The sequence below is a fragment of the Manis javanica genome, chromosome 2 (genome assembly GCF_040802235.1).
Source record: "Manis javanica isolate MJ-LG chromosome 2, MJ_LKY, whole genome shotgun sequence".
In the NCBI taxonomy this organism is placed as follows: domain Eukaryota; kingdom Metazoa; phylum Chordata; class Mammalia; order Pholidota; family Manidae; genus Manis; species Manis javanica.
The window spans coordinates 158,451,135-158,470,822 of record NC_133157.1 but is presented as its reverse complement, the minus strand read 5'-3'; positions in this window follow the sequence as shown (position 1 = coordinate 158,470,822).

Here is a 19,688-nt window from a genome sequence, read left to right as displayed (position 1 = left end):
TAAAACTTTTATTTCAGGTGTGTTTATGTGAGTCAAATATATTATTTACTGAGGCTCATAGTTAAAGTATAAAAAGGTCTAGTTAAAATCCCTCGTTTTTTGTAGAAAACTGGGGCTCCTAGGGGGAAGTGATCGGTGAAAATCCATTAGGCTAACAAGTGACAGATAGACAGTTGAGCTGGAATTTGAACCCATTTTTAGCTGTAGGTTGGCATGTTCTGTTTGATGTTTCTCTATCCAAAGAAGAAAAATTAATATAGGCTGTTCATCTGTATGAGTGTGGCTCACAAGACTTGGACAGGAGTAGTCATTAAAATGCACAGCAACCATCACCTATAGGTTATCATAGAATGAGAATGAAGAAAGGAAGTGGTGTGGAATGACATGTAAGGGAAGAGGTAAGAAGTCCAGAGTAATGGGTAAACTTCAGAATGGTCTTTGGATGCAGACTAGGAAGGAAGGTGGGGTTAAACTATAAGGAAGAATGGAAATTGTCGTAATTCAACATTTGGTGTAACAAGAAACCATGATACGGACAGTCAAGTTGAAGAGTCTTTACAGGTACATCCAAGAAAAATTGGACTCAAACAGAATTCCTCTGCCCCTTTTGTCTAAGTTGCCTATTTACTGAGGACACTTGTTCCTTTGATACTTCTACCTGTTGGGCTATACATTTAGATTGGTGATAATTGCCATTTATGTCCCTGTTGACAACTTTCTTCCTATTCTTCTTTTTTTTTATTAAGGTATCATTGATATACAATCTTATGATGATCTCACATGAGCAATATTGTGGTTACTACATTCCCCCCTATTATAAAGGCCCTCCCACACGCCCCATTAGAGTCACTGTTCATCAGCTTAGTAAGATGCTGTAGAGTCACTATTTGTTTTCTCTGTGCTATACTGCCTTACCCATGCTCCCCTACATTATGTGTGCTAATCACAATACCCCTTAATCCCCTTCTTCCTCCCTTCCCACCCACCCTCCCTAACCCCTTTCCCTTTGGTAACTCTAGTCCCTTCTTGGGGTCTGTGAGTCTGCTGCTGTTTTGTTCCTTCAGCTTTTGCTTTGTTGTTATACTCCACAAATGAGTGAAATATTTGGTATTTGTCTTTCTCTGCTTATTTCACTGAGTATAATACCCTCTAGCTCCATTCATGTTATGGTTGCAAAGGGTAGGATTTATTCTCTTCTTATGGCTGCATAATATTCCATTATGTTATATGTACCACCTCTTCTTTAACCATTTAACTACTGATGGACACTTAGGTTGCTTCCATCTCTTGGCTATTGTAAATAGTGCCGTGAAAAACATAGGGATGCATATGTCTTTTTGAATCTGGGATCTTATTTCCATCAGGTAAATTCCTAGGAGTGGAATTCCTGGATCAAATGGTATTCTTATACTGAGTTTTTTGAAGAGCCTCCATATTGCATTTCACAATGGTTGAACTAATTTACATTCCCACCAGCAGTGTAGGAGGGTTCCCCTTTCTCCACATCCTCCCCAGCATTTGTTGTTCCTGTCTTTTGGGTGTTGGCCATCCTAACTGGTGTGAGGAGATATCTCTTTGTGGTTTTAATTTGCATTTCCTTGATGATTAGTGATTGGAGCATCTTCTCATGTGCCTGTTGGCAGTCTCAATTTCTTCTTTGGAGAAGTGTCTGTTCAGATCCTCTGCCTATTTTTTAATTGGGTTATTTGCTTTTGGGGTGTTGAGGTATGTGAGTTCTTTATATATTTTGGGTGTTAACCCTTTTTATGATAAATCGTTTACAAATATATTCTCCCATACTGTGGGATGCGTTTTTGTTCTGCTGATGGTATTCTTTTCTGAACAGAAGCTTTTTAGTTTGATGTAGTCACATTTGTTCATTTTTGCTTTTGTTTCACTTGCCCGAGGAGATGTGTTCAGGGAAAAGTTGCTCATATTTATATTCAAGAGATTTTGGCCTATGTTTTCTTCTATGTGTTTTATGGTTTCATGACTTACATTCAGGTCTTTGATCCATTTCAAGTTTATTTTTGTATATGGAGTTAGACAATAATTCAGTTTCATTCTCTTGCATGTAGCTGTCCAGTTTTGACAACACCAGTTGTTGAAGAGGCTGTCATTTCCCCATTGTATATCCATGGCTCCTATATCATGTATTTATTGACCATATGTGAGAGGGTTTATATCTGGACTCTCTATTCTATTCCATTGATCTATGGGTCTGTTCTTGTGCCAGTACCAAATTGTCTTGATTACTGTGGCTTTGTAGTAGAGCTACAAGTTGCGGAGCATTATCCCCTAGCTTTGTTCTTCCTTTTCCGGATTGCTTTGGCTATTCAGGGTTTTTTGTGGTTCCATATGAATTTTAAAACTATTTTTTCTAGTTCATTGAAGAATGTTGTTTGTATCTTGATAGGAATTGCATTGAATCTGTAGATTGCTTTAGGAAGGATGGCCATTTTGACAATATTAATTCTTCCTATCCATGAGCATGGGCTGTATTTCCATTTATTAGTGTCTTCTTTAATTTCTCTCATGAGTGTCTTGTAGTCTTCGTGGTGTAAGTCTTTCACTTCCTTCATTAGGTTTATTCCTAGGTATTTTATTCTTTTTGATGCTGTTATGAATTGTTTTCCTGATTTCCCTTTCTGCTAGTTCATCATTAGAATATAGAGATGCAAAATATATCTGTGTATTAATTTTGTATCCTACAACTTTGCTGAATTCAGTTATTAGTTCCAGTAGTTTTGAAGTGGATTCTTTAGGGTTTTTTATATACAATATCATGTCATCTGCAAACAGTGACAGTTTAACTTCTTCCTTACCAATCTGGATGCCTTTTATTTCATTTTGTTGTGTGATTGCCGTGGCTAGGACCTCCAGTAGTATGTTGAATAAAAGTGGGGAGAGTGGGCATCCTTGTCTTGTTTCAGATCTTAGAGAAAAGCTTTTAGCTTTTCGCTGTTAAGTATGATATTGGCTGTGGGTTTGTCAGGACCTTCCTTTTTTTAGTCTCAAATGTTTTAGCAACCAGTTTCATTAGCTGAACGTTTTATTTCACTTTCAAAAATGTAGGTGAAGAGAAAATAACATATTTTCTAAAGGTTTTTAGAATTATGAGCAAAGTTCCAAAAGTGTGTGATAAATTCATGCTTATTTTTAAAAGAAATATTCCTTAGAATTGTAAGAAATTGAAGTCTGAAGAAAATCCCTAGTAAATGAGACCCAAATGCCTTCTGAATGATCCAGAAAAACCAATTATCTTGCATGCTAGTCTTTCTCAAGTTTCACTAACTTTTAAACAACCAATTCTATCTTACTTCCTCCTAATGTTTTTTTGCTACAGATAGAAAAATTGACTAAAGGGGTCAGATCAGCTTAGCTGCTTTCCACCTTTGTGTGATGTCTGTGTCACATTGACATTCATTGACAAATACATATTTGCAAATTTTAACATTCTTAATAAATGCTATGAAGAAAAAAATAGACTGGATCATAGAAGAGAGACTGCTTTTGATGAAAGGGTAGGAGAACACAGGGCAAAGCCAATGATAAAGATGCCAGCCAGCAAGGAAGAGCATTCTACGCAAAGCGTGCAGGGTAGGCAACTCTGGACCATAACATCACAGTGGGTATGGCTCATTTGCAAATATGAGCTCTTGAAATGAGGAGAGATGATCCCTGTTCAAAGTAGAGCCATATTTTGGGATAGTCTTAGTCCTTTCAGATGGCTATAACATAATACCATAGACTAGGAGGCTCATAAACAACAGAACTTTATGTTTCGATTTCTGGAGGCTCCAAAATCCAAGATCAAGGAACTGGCAGTTTTTGTGTCTGGTCTGAGCTACTTCCTAGTTCACAGAGGGCCATCTTCTCAGGGTGTGTCCACATGTTGGAAGTGGTGAGGACATGCTCTGGGGTCTCTTTTACAAGGACATTAATTTCATTCATGACCTGATTGCCCCCCCCAAAGGCCACACCTCCACACATTTGGGGATTAGGTTTCAACATACGAATTTGGTGGGGCATGGAAACATTCTCTACTTCAGGGCCTTTATCACTTGAAACAAGCAGATGTAAAACAATCTCTGACCAAGTTAAAACTAATATGATCAGTTTCTCTCTGTTTTTAACACATCACACTCAAATTAGCAATTGACCCATTAACAAATATTATTCTGTTGTCATGATAGAGTAAACATATGGATTCTGTCCCAAACAACATTAAATCTACTTGAAAAAAGAAAATGCATACTGGAAGAATTAAAATATATTGAAATGTTAAACCACAGGCATTAACTGAAATCTCAAAGGGAGTTCATAGACATTTCAGAGAAAAGGAAGTGGCAAAAAAGGAGGTGGCACTTCATATGTTTCATCAGTAAACACTTGTTAAATGTTCATACTGAGGCTGGGTGCTGGAAAGACAGACACTGCCTAACTAAAATATGCCTTTGACCTTGAATGGTTCATTGCCTAATGGAGAGAGCCCAAAATCTCGTAAATAATTACCATTCAATGTGATAATACAAATATGTGACACATTACTAAGGAAACAGAAGTTACTGACAAAGGAAGACCCACTCCAGGTCAGAGGGAATGAGAAGGAATGATATTTTTGCTAAGACTTGAAGAATGAGTAAGGTCTTATTTAGGGCTTGGGTTCTAAATGCTGATGTTTAAAGTGACCTTGTAAATTACCCATAAGCTACAGTATTTACATCTCTAGTATCAAGATATCCAGTGTCTAGTAAGCTCAACACAGCCAGATTTTCCTCCAGTTTAGGAACAGATTGTTACTTCTTCTTTGAGCACCAGATGAAGAGTTGGCTTGTGTTTATTGGCTCTGTTGTATGAAAAACCCTTATCTTTAAACACTGGGATTACACCCTCTGTGGTGAGATACTCACACTAACGTATGAGAGGCACAGGGGATCGGAGCAGACTGAAGAAACAGTAGATTCAAGCCTCCCATCTCATTCTCATTCAGAAACATAAACTCATTAAGTGGAACGAGCAGGCAGAATTGTATTCTTTCTCCCTGTCTCTTTGCAGAGTGTACAGTTGAATCCTCCAAAATTAAACTCACATATGATGTAGTTGCTCATCCTGTGAAGAAAAGGGAGAAGGGAGTGTAGATACAGGAACAAGATGTGGGAAAACATGGGAATGGGAGAAGATACTAGAATGTTCAGAGAAAACCAGGAAGTCCAGGGTGGCTAAATTATTGGATAGGTTCGGACAGTCTGTCGTGTCATAGAAACCTTTGGATTGGGCTGTGTCGGCAATGAGGAGCCACCGATATTTTTAAATCAGGAGGTGACAGGATGGGACTTATTTTTGGCAAGACCATTTTTGTTGTGTGGTAAGGATAAGGTCAGCACAATTTTTCTGTAGGATGGGATCACAAATACCTTAGGCTTTGTGAGTCATGTGTTGTAAGTCACGTGTCTGTCACAAGTACTTATATCTGTCTTGTAGCACAAAAGTAGCAATAAACAATGTGTAAATAAAGGGCATGGCTGTTGTGGATAAAGTGAAGATTCCTGTGGCCAGGATTCTCACCTGGCTCTAGTCAGCTAGCTCACTACACATATGTGGGCAATATGTTGTTATTGACTCTATATAAAAAGCTCCGCCCAGTGCTCTGGGCAACATGGTGGCACAGCTGCAAGGCTGCAGGAGAGCCGAGATGAGACTGGAGTGTTGGCAGCGCTGAGGATAGAGACAGATGGCTGTGAGGTAGAGAGGCCCAGAGGTGGAGACTGGCTTGCTGCATGCAGACTTGCTCTGAGTGGACAGGATTCTAGTGACTGACCTGCTACCATGGAAATAAAGTTGGGTATAAACACTTTCACCCCAAGAACGTTCCATTATCATTCTTTGATCTCACTGAATCCATAATGAACTTGTCCAGGGCTGAAATCCGTTGGCAAGATAGCTGTATTCCAATAAGATTTTGTTTACACAAACAAGCTGTGGGCTGGATTGGCCTGATGGGCTAGAGTTTATTGACCCATGGATTAGAAAATGGTGAGGTTACAGATGATAGGAGTAGCAAGTAACTAGGTAATAGGCTAGGTCAGTGGCTTTCAAAGTGTAGAGCCTGGACCAGCAGCATTAACATCCGCTGGGAACTCTGGGGATGGATCCCAGCCACCTGGGTTTGCATTAGCCCTCCAGGTGATTCTGATACCTGCCAAAGATTGAGAACCACTGGCCTAGGGCAGATAAAAGAGAGCACAGTTTCACATTTGGGAGGTGGCAGTGGGAAAGAATAGGGTGGGGCAGGTTTAATATGTTCTACAAAGATAGGATCTCATTTCTAATATGCTAAAATACAATGGAAGGGACTTTGGTGATTATCTGGACAGGATGCTGGAGTGATGGAGAAGAGTAGTTAAATCATCTTCATCTGTTTTGCTCACTGCTTGATCCCCAGTGCCTAGAACACTGCTGGCATCAGGTAAGTGCTCAAAATGTATTTTTGAAAAGTATCAGTGAGTGAGTCTTTCAAAGTTTATAGCTTAGGTGACTAGATTGATGAGTAATGGTATTAGCCAAGAGAGAGAACACTTTTTATTGTCTCTAGACAGTTATGAAGAAAAAGGTAAAGGAACATTTATTGAGTTTTAGCTGTGACTACTATATGCCAGGCATTATTTTGTATATGTTATCACATCTGTTGCTCCAAACAGTTTTTAAGTAGTTTTCCAAATGAAAACAACTGAGGTTCCAAAAGGGATAAATAATGTGGTGCAAATCTAAGGAAGGCAGTGAGTGACAACTAACCCCAGCTTACACCACTTTGCAGAACAGAGTTCTGTTTTGAATTTTAGCCAGACTTGGCAGAATAGGAAAGCTCTGATTATAAAATACCATAGAACACTTTTGCTTACGAAGAGGTTTCATAGATTATTTCTTGTGAGGGAAACCGTTTGTGTAGCAGCAAAAAAAAAAAAAAGTTAAAGGTTCAAACCAGAGCTTTGTCACTCTTGCCACAGGTGGAGGTGGCCACATGCTCATCCACAAAGTGGAGGCAATGGTAACAATTAATAGGCTGCTATGTAAAACTAAGGAGGTGGTATAAGATGAGAGCACAATAAATGGGAGATACTATTATATTCTAACCCTTAATAAGTTCTAAGCCTTTTCTGTATGGAAGCTCTTTCTGTAAAGATGATCATGGGCCATACGAGTCCCCCAAGAAGTCAACTGAGAAAAGTTTCTTGTATAGTCTGACAAGTACCTCTTAATGAATTCCACTGTTTTGCTTAAAGGACGTGTCTCCTTTTTCAAGGTATGCTGGCACTGACACAGGCCTGAGTGTGGGTGGGGCCGCCCCATCAAATGGCAGTCCTTAGCGCACATTTTTGCTCTTGGCGGCTGCGGGGCCTTCGCAGGGCTTCAAGCGCCATTCATACTGGTTTGCCTGCTTTCAACAGTTTTTTTTTTTCTTTTTTTCAATCTGCGGCTTCTACATGATTTTCCCTCATTCATTCCCTTAGCTGTCAAGTCAAACAATGGGTGGGTTTGGGGATCCAGAAAACAGGAACTGAGGGAGAGCAAGAAGTTCTTGAAAGAAATATCTCCTTGTTTCAAAGGAATTCGCTCACTGCTATGAAGGCAAAAAAGAAACAGGGTGAAGAAAAGCTGGATTTGCCAAAGTAGCTAAACTAATCACCAAGCCCTACTTCACTTACTCTTTTTGTACTCAGAAAAGCCTAACAAGGATAGTGGCTCTCCTCCATTTTCAGAATCTTAGAGCATCGCTTCTTCTGCCTCCTGAAGGACAAGTTCCTTAGGGTGCCAGTGCCTTTATCCCAGAGAGGTTGGTTTGTGACATTGTGTTTTACCAGTTTTTAGAAGAGAACCTTCTTGCTTTGCACTACATTTTAGGTGATTTTAGAAAACAAGACTACTGCTCCACAATATGCTAGGTACACAGCAGTTTCCTTTTCAAGAGGAAATCGTACGTGATCACCTTGCCTCCTTGGTTCCATTAGATCAGAAAACAAGGGAGATAAACACAGCTTTGGTGGAGTTGACTGTACACTAAAGAGAGGAATAACTGGGCCTTTGAAGATAAATGGAACTGACAATGAGTGCATTCTGCAGAAAATATATAAACACAGCTATAGGACACTTATTCTGAACACTGATATCTGCCAACGAAAGCTGAATAATTCTGATGCAAGGGTCTTTCTCCCAACATGCGAAATAAAATCTTTCTCCCAGCCCTGCACCATTTAACCAAGCTTTTAGTCCTCTGATAAAAATCATGTTGTCAGAAATGACAGAACTAATTTGTGACTTTTTCCCAAATCAATTTTGATGTAATACAAGACCAAATGAATAGTTTTCATTTTTCCCCTTCCATGAATTAGAACAAATTGTGCTGCTCACTGGGTCCTGTCACACGGACTAGCTTGACAGAAAACTTGGGATTTTATTGTAAGATTTGGACAATAATTATTAGAGATCTCTTGTCTCTAGATGTTTATAGATTCTCAAAGGATAACTGAAGGTCTCTTTAGAATAATATTTTCTTTAGAATAATAATCTAAAGTGATGACATTTGGGACAATTTTAAGGTTTCATCCAGGATTTTCAGGCCTTCTCAGATCTGCCCATTTTTTGTCCTGAATTTGTTAACTGGGATTGTAAGAACCAAAGCTTCTAGCCCAAACTTCAGCCTCCCAAAACTTTCTTGACTCAGAGACCTTTGTTTTGTGTTTTGTTTGGGATTGATTCACAGTGCTTCCTTTGCTAATGTGTAAATTTCATGTAAACATCAGTGTACATACAGAAAACAGAAAAACTCAAAGTAAGTAATTATTGAGAACAATGGAAGTGTTGTTGAAATTAAAAGCAAGATTTGCTGCTGGTGAGGCACCCTGGATTGAGAGTTGATGGCATTTCTTGTGCACCTGGCAGACTAGTAGGCAGGAGAAGAAATGTTCACTATGTGGATTATCACCAGCTGGATTCTTGCATCTTCCTGGTCTGCTTTCTCAGTTGTTTTCTTTATTGCAGCTCATAGTGTCACACTGGAGCTCCAAACCCCAGTAGCAATGCCTCTTGGGAGCTGTGGAAGTTTGGGTACTTGACTTAATCTTCCCGAGCCTCAGTTTTACCATCTCAAATAATGTTTCTTCCATTCAGTGATAAATTGCTGGGAGGGGAAATCAAGCAAGATCCTTACGTGGTTTGTACTCAACAGCAATTCACACTTACAGCCCTCCGCCAATTCCACTCGCGTAGTAACTTCCGAGACTTAAACAGGAGGCTTCTCACATGAACATATGTTGTTCTCCCCTTTTGAGGAAATGAATCCCAACCTCTTGCACACTAGCAGCCTGTGATTAGTTCTAATCCCTAGGTTTTAGGGCAGGAAAATAGACTATAAGAAAATGAGGGAATTGCCTATAAGAAAAGAGGGAAATAGAAGAAAACTGAGTTAGATTTTTCTTTTCCAAAATGGCATCAACTCCCTGCTCCAAACCTTCCTTCAATATGCTTGTCAAAATGTCCTCAAGGAAATCATCCTGAAATCCATAAAACTAATAAGCCTACTCCTTAGAGATGTTTTGCTTCAGTATAATATTTGGCAGGAAAATGTGGTCAAAGAGGCTGCATCATATTAAATGGATTTTATGTTTATTGACTACTTGCAGCACTACTTAATTGATTTATGTATGCTTTAGAAAGCTTTATGCTATGAAACATAAAATATATCATTTGTAGTTTATTAAGTCCTGCATTTGATAAAAGTTGGCACAAAGCCCTAGGTTAGGAACTTTACCCTTCTGTTAAAGCACTGTTTCTATGAGAAAATAGTATTTGATACACATTACTTCCATTTATAGTAAGTTTCCTAGGAATATAATCTACATGTAAGGCCTGCTTGTATTTCCCAAGTACTACTCACTGTCATATTTCCACTGTTTGAATGATGTTTTTCTTGTGTTCTTTTGTGACTCTGAGTTGAAATAATGAGAAACTAGTAAAAAATAAAGTATATGTTAGGACCTAATGTTTTTATATATATGCTACTGGTTTTTAGAACAGCCAGGAGAGGCCTAAGACCAGATAGAAAGAATATTAAAATAATAATAACATGTGAGAAACTATCCTATAAGTATATCTCTATCTATATAATACACACACACACACACACACACATATAATGAAAAGTAATAAAAATAATAGTAAGTCTTAATATAATCACTACTGCTTCCTGGTAGAATAGATGGGTGTCAACATTAAGAACTGGTCTTATGTTACCAACATACAAATAAAAAGGGTTCCATTAGTTCTGAATCTATTGCCCCAGCTCATCCCCAGTTACTCCTACCATCCTTCTGCCTGCCAGTTTGGTCTCCCCAATTTTCTCTCCAGAACAAAGTCAGCAGGTCTTTGTTCTCCTCTCCCCCAATACTACCAGGGTGATCAACTGAACTCTCTCTGATCCTGTGAGCAGGAACCAACACATAAGTAATATGAGAAATAAAATGCAGCAACCTCTGAAGGTACAAGAAAAACTGGGGGCAAAGATTATGTTCTACACTGGAATTTCTTTGAATTGTTACACCCAGTGTCACTTCTCTTTTGAAATATGTCAAGGGCAATACCATGAAACGTTATTTTCTTTGGCATTCAGAGCACTAACCAACATTTAGTTAATAGCATTAATGGAAGAGAACACTGCCTGAGTAATGTAAAATGATGGCTGATGTAAACATTCTTAGATTTGGCTTTGTAATATGCTTTTGTTAAAGCATATTTACATATGGGCATATTCGATCTCAAAATTCAAACAAAATTAAATAGAGGTGTAACTCTACAGTTGGGGAGCCATCCTGCCTTCCTATCCTTGAATCCACTCCCCAACCCTCTGCCTTCTAGTGCTGCCTGGCAAAGACTGCTCACGTTCCCAACAGATGTAGCTCACTAGCCCAAACTTCAGCCTCCCAAAACTTTCTTGACTCAGAGACCTTTGTTTTGTGTTTTGTTTGGGATTGATTCACAGTGCTTCCTTTGCTAATGTGTAAATTTCATGTAAACATCAGTGTACATACAGAAAACAGAAAAACTCAAAGTAAGTAATTATTGAGAACAATGGAAGTGCTGTTGAAATTAAAAGCAAGATTTGCTGCTGGTGAGGCACCCTGGATTGAGAGTTGATGGCATTTCTTGTGCACCTGGCAGACTAGTAGGCAGGAGAAGAAATGTTCACTATGTGGATTATCACCAGCTGGATTCTTGCATCTTCCTGGTCTGCTTTCTCAGTTGTTTTCTTTATTGCAGCTCATAGTGTCACACTGGAGCTCCAAACCCCAGTAGCAATGCCTCTTGGGAGCTGTGGAAGTTTGGGTACTTGACTTAATCTTCCCGAGCCTCAGTTTTACCATCTCAAAATGGGATTAACCACACGTCTTTGGTAAAGAGGATGATGGATTCTATGTGTCAAGAGTACATGATCTGATACATCTTTTATCAATTCTGCTTTGATTTACATAGCAATATAATAATAAGATTATTTTTTTGGTACTTAGTTTTGTACTTTTAAGAGCAAAAGTCTTTTCATTAAGCATCAGCAGTCAGTTAAGTTTTGTGTAGTTATTAACGCTTCTTGATTAATTATGTGTAGGTTTGAATCTCTTTCTAGAGTAGCTCTCTGATACAGACTACTTTGGTGACACTGCTCCTTTGTAAACCTGAAAGATGCATTTACCTCTGGAAAGTTATTTAGGTTGTAGCTACACATTAGAAATGCTTTGAAGATCTTGAGCAAACTGATCCTGAGTCAGGGCCAGCTGAGGTACTGTGCCTTGTCATGGAAGATTAGGTCCTGTGTCCCCTTCTCTATAAAGCTCTCCTTGATAGCCTGATTGGAAGCTCTCTCTTTTTCCTCTGGTGTCACATTCTGGTTTGCTTATATCACTCATATTTTGTACCAAATGCAGTTTGTCTAAATGTTACTCATAACTTTCCTACTAGATTATAAGATCTTTGGGTGGATGCACTGTCTTACATTGATGTAAGCTATGATCCAGTGGAGAAGTCAGCAAAGCTTTGGATCAACCCTAACCTTCTGTCCGGAACCTTCTCTGAAAGGTCCTATCCAGTCAAAGCTTGCTTAGCCCTCAACCTCTCTATTATTTATTACAACCAAGCAATTTAGCCTTTAACAATATACTTTCACGTTAGTCACTAGTTATTTTACATTTTTTAAGCCACAAGTAGATTGTAAACTTCTTGAGAGCAGGGTCTATCAATGAGATAAATAAGAATATCTGTGAAAACTCTAAAAAATGAAAGGGCTAAAATAAAAGTAATGTTTGCTTTTTTACTGTCTACCTCATAATTTGACACATGGAAAGAATTCAACATAAACTTGTTATGGGACTAGCCACAAGTATTCACAGAAGGGAAGCTTCTGCTCAAGTGGCTAGACTTTCAGATCAACTTTTGCCTTTTTTATTTTTCAATTATGTGGAAACAGAATATTTTTAAGAACATAGGAAATTACCATGGCATCAGAATATTCAATGATTTGCAAGGTGAACCAAGATGGGAAAGAAAATTGGCCCTAATAACACACAAAATTATTGTGTAAATCCCATTCTCCAGATGGTACCTGAGGATGGCACAGCTGACCCCACATGCTATAAGCCAGCAGAACACATGTCTGGGTCACTTGGGAGAAATTATCATCACAACTAAAAAACATATCAGGTAATTGATCAGCTGGTGAGGATCTTAATCACTGTCTCCTAATATGATCTAGACTTCTTTAGGTAGATTGTCTAAGAGTCATTATTTGCTGATAACTGCACTTTCAAGAAACGTTTTGTTGATAATTTTGCAAACCCAGAGCTGTATAAATCTAGAGAAACAGGTCCTTTATCAGTCAACCTTGAGTCATTTTTTTCAGTGAAAAGATATTTACTGAGCACGTACTATGTGCCAGATCATTCATCAGTTCTGGAATACATCAGTGCACAAGACAAACAAAATTCCTTCTCTCATAAAAATTATATGCTGGTAGCTGAGAGACATAACAAGCTATAAAAAGAAGTGTATCTCATATAAATGTAGATAGTGAAAAGTACCATGAAGAAAAATAAAGCAGGTCAAGGGTGTTGAGAATAACAAGGGGAAGGCAACCTAATCTATAAAGCATGGCATGGGAAGGTCTTTCTGAGGAGGCAACATTGAGAGACCTGAGATTTATGACTCTAAGGCAAGAGGCTTCTGTGCAGAGGATGCAGTGCATACAATAGCCCTGAGACACAGTTGGCTTCATATATGCAAGAAACAGTGAGAAGGCCTGTGTGCTGGTGAGAGACAGAAGCCTGATAAGTGGGGTCTTACTTGTAGGATCTTACAGTTCAGCTTGTATTCTGAATATTTTAGAAAGCTTTTAGGGGCTTTGGAGCAGAAAAGTAACATGATCCAGGCTACATTTTTAAAAGATCATCCTGGCATCCAGGAGGTTGAGAGGAGATCCTATAAGAGACAGGATAGGAAGGACAGGGGCCAGACCAGTCCAGAGGCTATTGCCATTGCGCAGGCAAGTGATGATGACGAAGCCTGGGCCACGGTGGAAGTCAGAGATGTGGTGGGAAGGGGTTCCATTCAGAATATAATTGGAAGATAGTGCTGCAGGACTTGCTAATGGACTGAATGAGGAATGTGACCTTTTTTACCATTGATAGAAATCAGAAAATAGTCACTATAACTTAGCTGCATAAGAATATATGCACCAGGATATGCCTACACCAATACTTAAGTGAAAGATGGAAGTTTGTCAAACAACTACTTAGCCTTAAAGCAACCAGTTTGTGACTGAATTTACCATCCATTGCCAAATAGATGATTGAAATAATTCTACCATTGTTTTCAACTCTTGTTGCATGTATATTCACATGTCTATCTTTCTGCTTATTTATATACACAAGCTATTAGGTCATATAGAAATCTACATCTGAAGGACATTAGGTCAGAAGTCTAAGGGTAGTGCTTTTACAGCCTGACTTTATAGTACTTTGGACAAAAAGATACAGCTTTTTAGAGATTCCCAAGTAACTAGCTAAGTAGCTATAATTTCTCATTTTTATCCAAAATTTGCTGTCATATAAAACATAGCAATTGTGTGAAGAGAGCATCCTAGAATAGCAGTAGTGTATCATCTCATTAATGACTGCTTTACTTAGACTGGTTCAGACCCCAGAAAAGAACCCAGAATATAAAATTGTAAGTAAATTCCAAATGGGGAAGAACACCAAGCATCGGATGGCACTTAATAAATCTGAAAAAAATATTCACGATAGCAAATAACACACATAGTACCAGATGCTAAACCTGAAAATGAGAGGATTACAGTGCCTTGCAAGAAACAAAGTAGTCAGTTCTCAAATGTGGGATGGTAAAACTCAAAACCTTATTTTCACCTGCTTTTTCAATGCAATTCCTTCAGATAAATCAAGTTCCTCAACAACAACATTTAATGTTCAGTATGTCAACAAACATTTACAAATAATTCCACAAAACATTCCAATATGGGAATATATTATTTTTTATGGATGAAGGAGGAAGACCCTGAGACCAAGCCCCAGCTAATGTCCTGCCAGTGGCAATTGAGCAAGTTGGTGATGAACCAGGGGAACACAGAGGACAGGCTGAACAGTGCTGCGTGGGTGGGAGGTGAGATGCAAACTTCGTTCACGTTACTAATTGACTCATGCATGAAATTATTCAGCTACATTGCTCTCTTTGGCATAACTTGAATAGATTCTCCTTCTCTCATTTTTTCTTTCCTATTTCAGAAACAGAAGTAGAAATATTTTTACACTAATCAATATGTAATAGACATAATCAAAGTACAATGATGAAAAGAAAACCAGATAGGATGGGAAATGAAAGACAATTACACTTCAGAATGTCAAGAGGTAGAAAAATACATTAGGGATGGTAATTTCAAAGATAATTATAAATATGTATCAAGTACTTGAAATTTGGTGTGACACAATTGTGGATAACATTGAACCTCATTGAACTTGCATAAATGATGCCTTCAGGAATCAAAAAAGGGCATACACGTGAAAGCAAATACAATAATGCAGAATGAGAAGGAGGACTATGACCCAAGGAACAAGATAATTAGAAAATCATAAAAATATCTTCTAGAAAAGTCTTAAAATATTCTAAATGAGACTGTTGTCAGGATATTGGCATATTAACATGACTTTGAAATATTCAGAGCAATCTGTTAATGAAACTATCAGCCAGAAAGAACTTTCTTAATAACAGCAAAAACACAAAACAAGCCCCCCACTAGGGTACAATTTCTCAAGACCAAGAGTTGGATGAAATGGCAACTTTGTGCTAAGCTCTTGAGGCTTAACTAAAAATATAGATAGCAGGCTTTTATCATAGTAAAGGTTCTCAATATATATATATATTCTTCATGTATATTATGAAACAATGAAAAGCTACCCATGCACACATGAACTAAACTTTGAAACCCTTTTGACCTAAAGCATATAATGAATGTTCTCTCTGCTGCCAGAAGGTCCTGTCAGTTCAGAGAGAGTTTGCCTACATAATGCCAGACATCTGTGCAAAAGCTGCAAATTTTGGTCAAGGATTTTTAATGTTTTGTCAACATGGTGCCAAACATCTGGGTATTTGAAAATATCTAGATAATTGTCTGACTTTTTAGTTTTCATCCAGATGTTTGGCATCAGAATTAAATACCATCGTATTATTTAGGTCCATTTGTGATGCAAAAGTACTCATATTATAAAAAAGGGAGATTCAAAACCATTTATACCATGGGATCCCAGTTTTGAAAACAAAAATTGAATATATGCCCATAGAAAGGGACTCAGAGGGAAACACTGAAATGTTTAGCGTGATTATTCATTCTCTGGGTGTCAGGATTATTGCTGATCTTTATTTCACTTGTAGTTTTTTTTTTTAATTTTCTCTAGTGTTTTTCAATAAAAGATGCATTGCTGGTATAACCAGAAAAGTATTTTAATTGTGTCATTAGGCAGTGTCAGTTAATTTGGAAACTAAAAGAGTGTAATTTATTGCTTGGCATTGTGTATATACAGTTGCAGCTATGAATCTACTATTAAGTTATGCTGGCTTTGGAAAAGGAAGCTAAAAGTAAGCTTGCAAAATATGAAAGCTCTGGGAATCTAACGAGTACTAGGCAGACATGGCTAGTAGTAGAAACAATGGGCTTGATTGGTTTTCCTCACTGAATTGACTGGATCTTTCTATTTTGCACACGTCCCAATCTATGTGTTCACCCGCACACATACACACAAGCTCAGAATGCCAGATGCTATTCTCAACAGCGTCTAGTACTTGGCTGGTGATTCAACAATACCTCTTCCAAAGGCCACCACTACCCGTTGACTTTATATCTAATGACTTCCAGTCCCCTTTCCTCTCTGGGGTTGGCAAATTAAATTCCACTCTTATACATTTTGTTACTGTTGAAAAGTTCCCTGAAGATTAGTAATGTAGGATGTTAGTGTCCACAGTATATCTAGTCTAAATCCCTTGTTTACAGGTAGAAAGACTGAGGCCCAGGAAGGTTAAATGTTAGGCCTGTGATGGTACATTCAACACTAGAAGTAAAGGGTTTGTTTCCAGCTCAGGAAATTTTTCACTACACAGTGAGACAATGGTTATTCTAGTCCCTAAATTTCCTCATCTATAAAATAGGATAAATATTTGTATCCAAAGTGCTTTGGGATATTTGAAATAGAAACTAAATATAAATACCAAGTATTATTTTGACACCCTTTTTTTGGGTTTGAAACTCTGCTATTCAGTAATCTTAGACAACTTAGATATAATTGAGATAGAATCTCAAAAAGCATCCTAATAAAAATATAAGCTCCTACAACATTAAAATCTTAATTGTTCTGAAATTTTTAAGAAAGCGAGTGTGTTGAGATGATCTAAACAATTCTAAATTAAATAAAGACCAAATGGTAAAGTTACTGGAAACTTTTGAAATGGAAAATTTGAGATCCTTTTTAAAAAGTAACAAAACGAATGAATGTGATTTTTTTTTCAACCTCTGTAGAGAGCAAAGCAACCATAATTCACTGATGAATCCCATACACTCTTCAGCTGTTGCTAATCTTCAAAAGCTGTTCAATAAATAACACAAAAATACAGTATATTCTTTAGTTTATTTTAAAGTTTTTCCCATAGTTCAAGAACAACTGAACTCACCTGAAAAAACACCAGGTAAACAGATATGAAAGAAAATGACTACATCTTTCTGAGTGATTTTAAAGCTATACAGTTGAAGAAATACCAGCTGGTAAAGCTCCTGTCCTTCCTGTCCAATAAGAAAGAAGAAGAGAAATAATCATTTCTAGGCAGTGAGCCCCATAGTTACATGTAGCCTGCTTAATTCTTCACAGCCAGACCCAAAAAACACTTTCACATTGTAAAGAAAATCATAAAACACATGTTTAGCGGTTCTGGAAATACCCTTAACTCTTAACACTTTCAGGGACTAAAAAAATATATTTATTTCTCAAGCAATGTTAAATGTGAAAAGAAGGAAGAAGTTAATCTTTAAATACTTTGTCTTTTCTATACATTTAAGGTTCTTTTCAAAAAAAACTCTTCATGAATGAGGGCTTGGGGTCATAAAGTTACTAGTATGCAAGCTCATTATTGCTCATATTTACATGGTATTTATGTTTTCAAAGCGTTTCACCATCATTAACTACATGTCAGCTAAGAAGGATATTGGCTTTGATGGAAAAATGATCTAATCCAGTATGGAAAATTCTGTTCCTAAAAACCACACCTGAAACAGGAAAACTTCTCAGTTCTTTGTGCCCAAACATTCTCAGTATGGATTACAAAGTATGTCTTTAAATCTTTGCAAAGTGAGGTCAGTGGTGGACTTCTGTCTCATGGGATGGTTTTTGTTGTTTTGGAGGTGGTTTTTTGTTTGTTACTGGCTGTGATGGTGGTGTTTTTGGTAAATTTGAGTTTTGGGGTTTTATTGTTGTGGATTGGTCTGGTTTCTCAGATAGGAAAACAAGGTATGGTTAAGTGAAATAATTGTCAAACTAAAAGCTGGAGCCTGCCAACATTTGAGGTAATTTAGCCAATGGTCTCATTCTGCCTTAGAGATAGAGCAAAAAGTTTTTAGGAGTGAGGGGGTAGGGGGTCAGGGTTTCTAAGAAAATTTCCCCAGAGAAAGGTCCATTATAAGAAAAGTTTACAATCAAGTTTTCATGAAGAAAGTATTTCAGTTGTTTGCCCAACTGCTCGTTTTGCATCCTGTCACCCTCTTCTCAAGAACAGTTCAGTGCTGCTGAGCTGTCATGAGTATGACTTGATTCCTATGAATTGACTGTGTTCCAAAACCTCATTATTGGAAAACTTTTCCATTTGATGCTAAATATAGGGCATTATATAAACACAATGTATTATAGGTCAAATCCTGTTACCAAAAATGCTGAGAGGCTATCCAATTTGGAGTTAGGAAGGAAGATTATATTAGAATTTTACAGTACACATCAAACCTGATTATAATTATATAAAACAAAACTATTTTCAAGCCCTAGTCAATGGGCAACATATTTCAGCTGTCAGTGGAAAATTTTTAAGAGTTCTTCAAAATGAGTTACCTTAAATGAAACATGAACTAGTTTTTCATCCCACGTCGATTTTACCCTCCTGCACCCATAGTACTTACTCCAGAGCCACTCATTTAGAATTTCATCATGTTACTTTATGACATGCTCATATGTTGTTTAAAGTGTAATATTATCCAGCATTTTCTATGTGCTTCTGTTTGCCTTTTTAACTTGACTTTAGTGTCTCTGAGGGCAAATATCCAGGGTTTACTTCTGTGTGTACTTCATATTGCTAACTCTAGAGAAAGTCCTTAATAAAAAGAAGGGAGACAGGAATAGAAGATAGAAGGAAGGAGCAAGGAGATGGTGCAGCAAATTGAGAAGCCCCTCTGAGAGGGCCTCATGGAGATTTCAGGGGATTTTATTTAATAAGGAAACCTCTCACTCAACATCTGATTTAAAATAAATAAAGGAAATGGATTCACTATAGCTTTATACTTACAAACAGGTTAAAGCATATACATCTGCACTTCTCAAATGCCTTTCTCCTAAACAGGAGTGTGAATTCATCTCTTAAGCTTTAGAACCAAGTTAATACACATTCTATCAGTCAGCTTTGTGCAAAATGCATTAGTTTCATCTCCATTACATATGTGAAGGAGGCAATTCCTCTCTGCAAGGGCCTAAGGAATCCCTGAGCAGCTACAGGGTCTTCCTTGCTATCTACCTGACACTGACTGGCCCTGGGCTCATCTGAATGTGCCGTGAAACCTGGGGTACTAGCGAGGTCTTCACCCAGAAGTTTCAGCAGCAGTATTTCGGTCATGCTTAGCGTTTAAGTTCTCAAGCTCCTGGCCCTAATTAACATCAGGCTAGGAGGCCTCTGTTTTTGCTACTCTCTCTGAAGGTTCTAAGTTAAATGTTTGTTAGATGAACTTCTGTATGAAGGAATATTCATCCTTACTCTTCAAGAGAAACTTTGGAATTTTCAGTCTGGCCTTGATACTGATCCTGGATAATATCAGATTGAAAATACAAAACCAAACC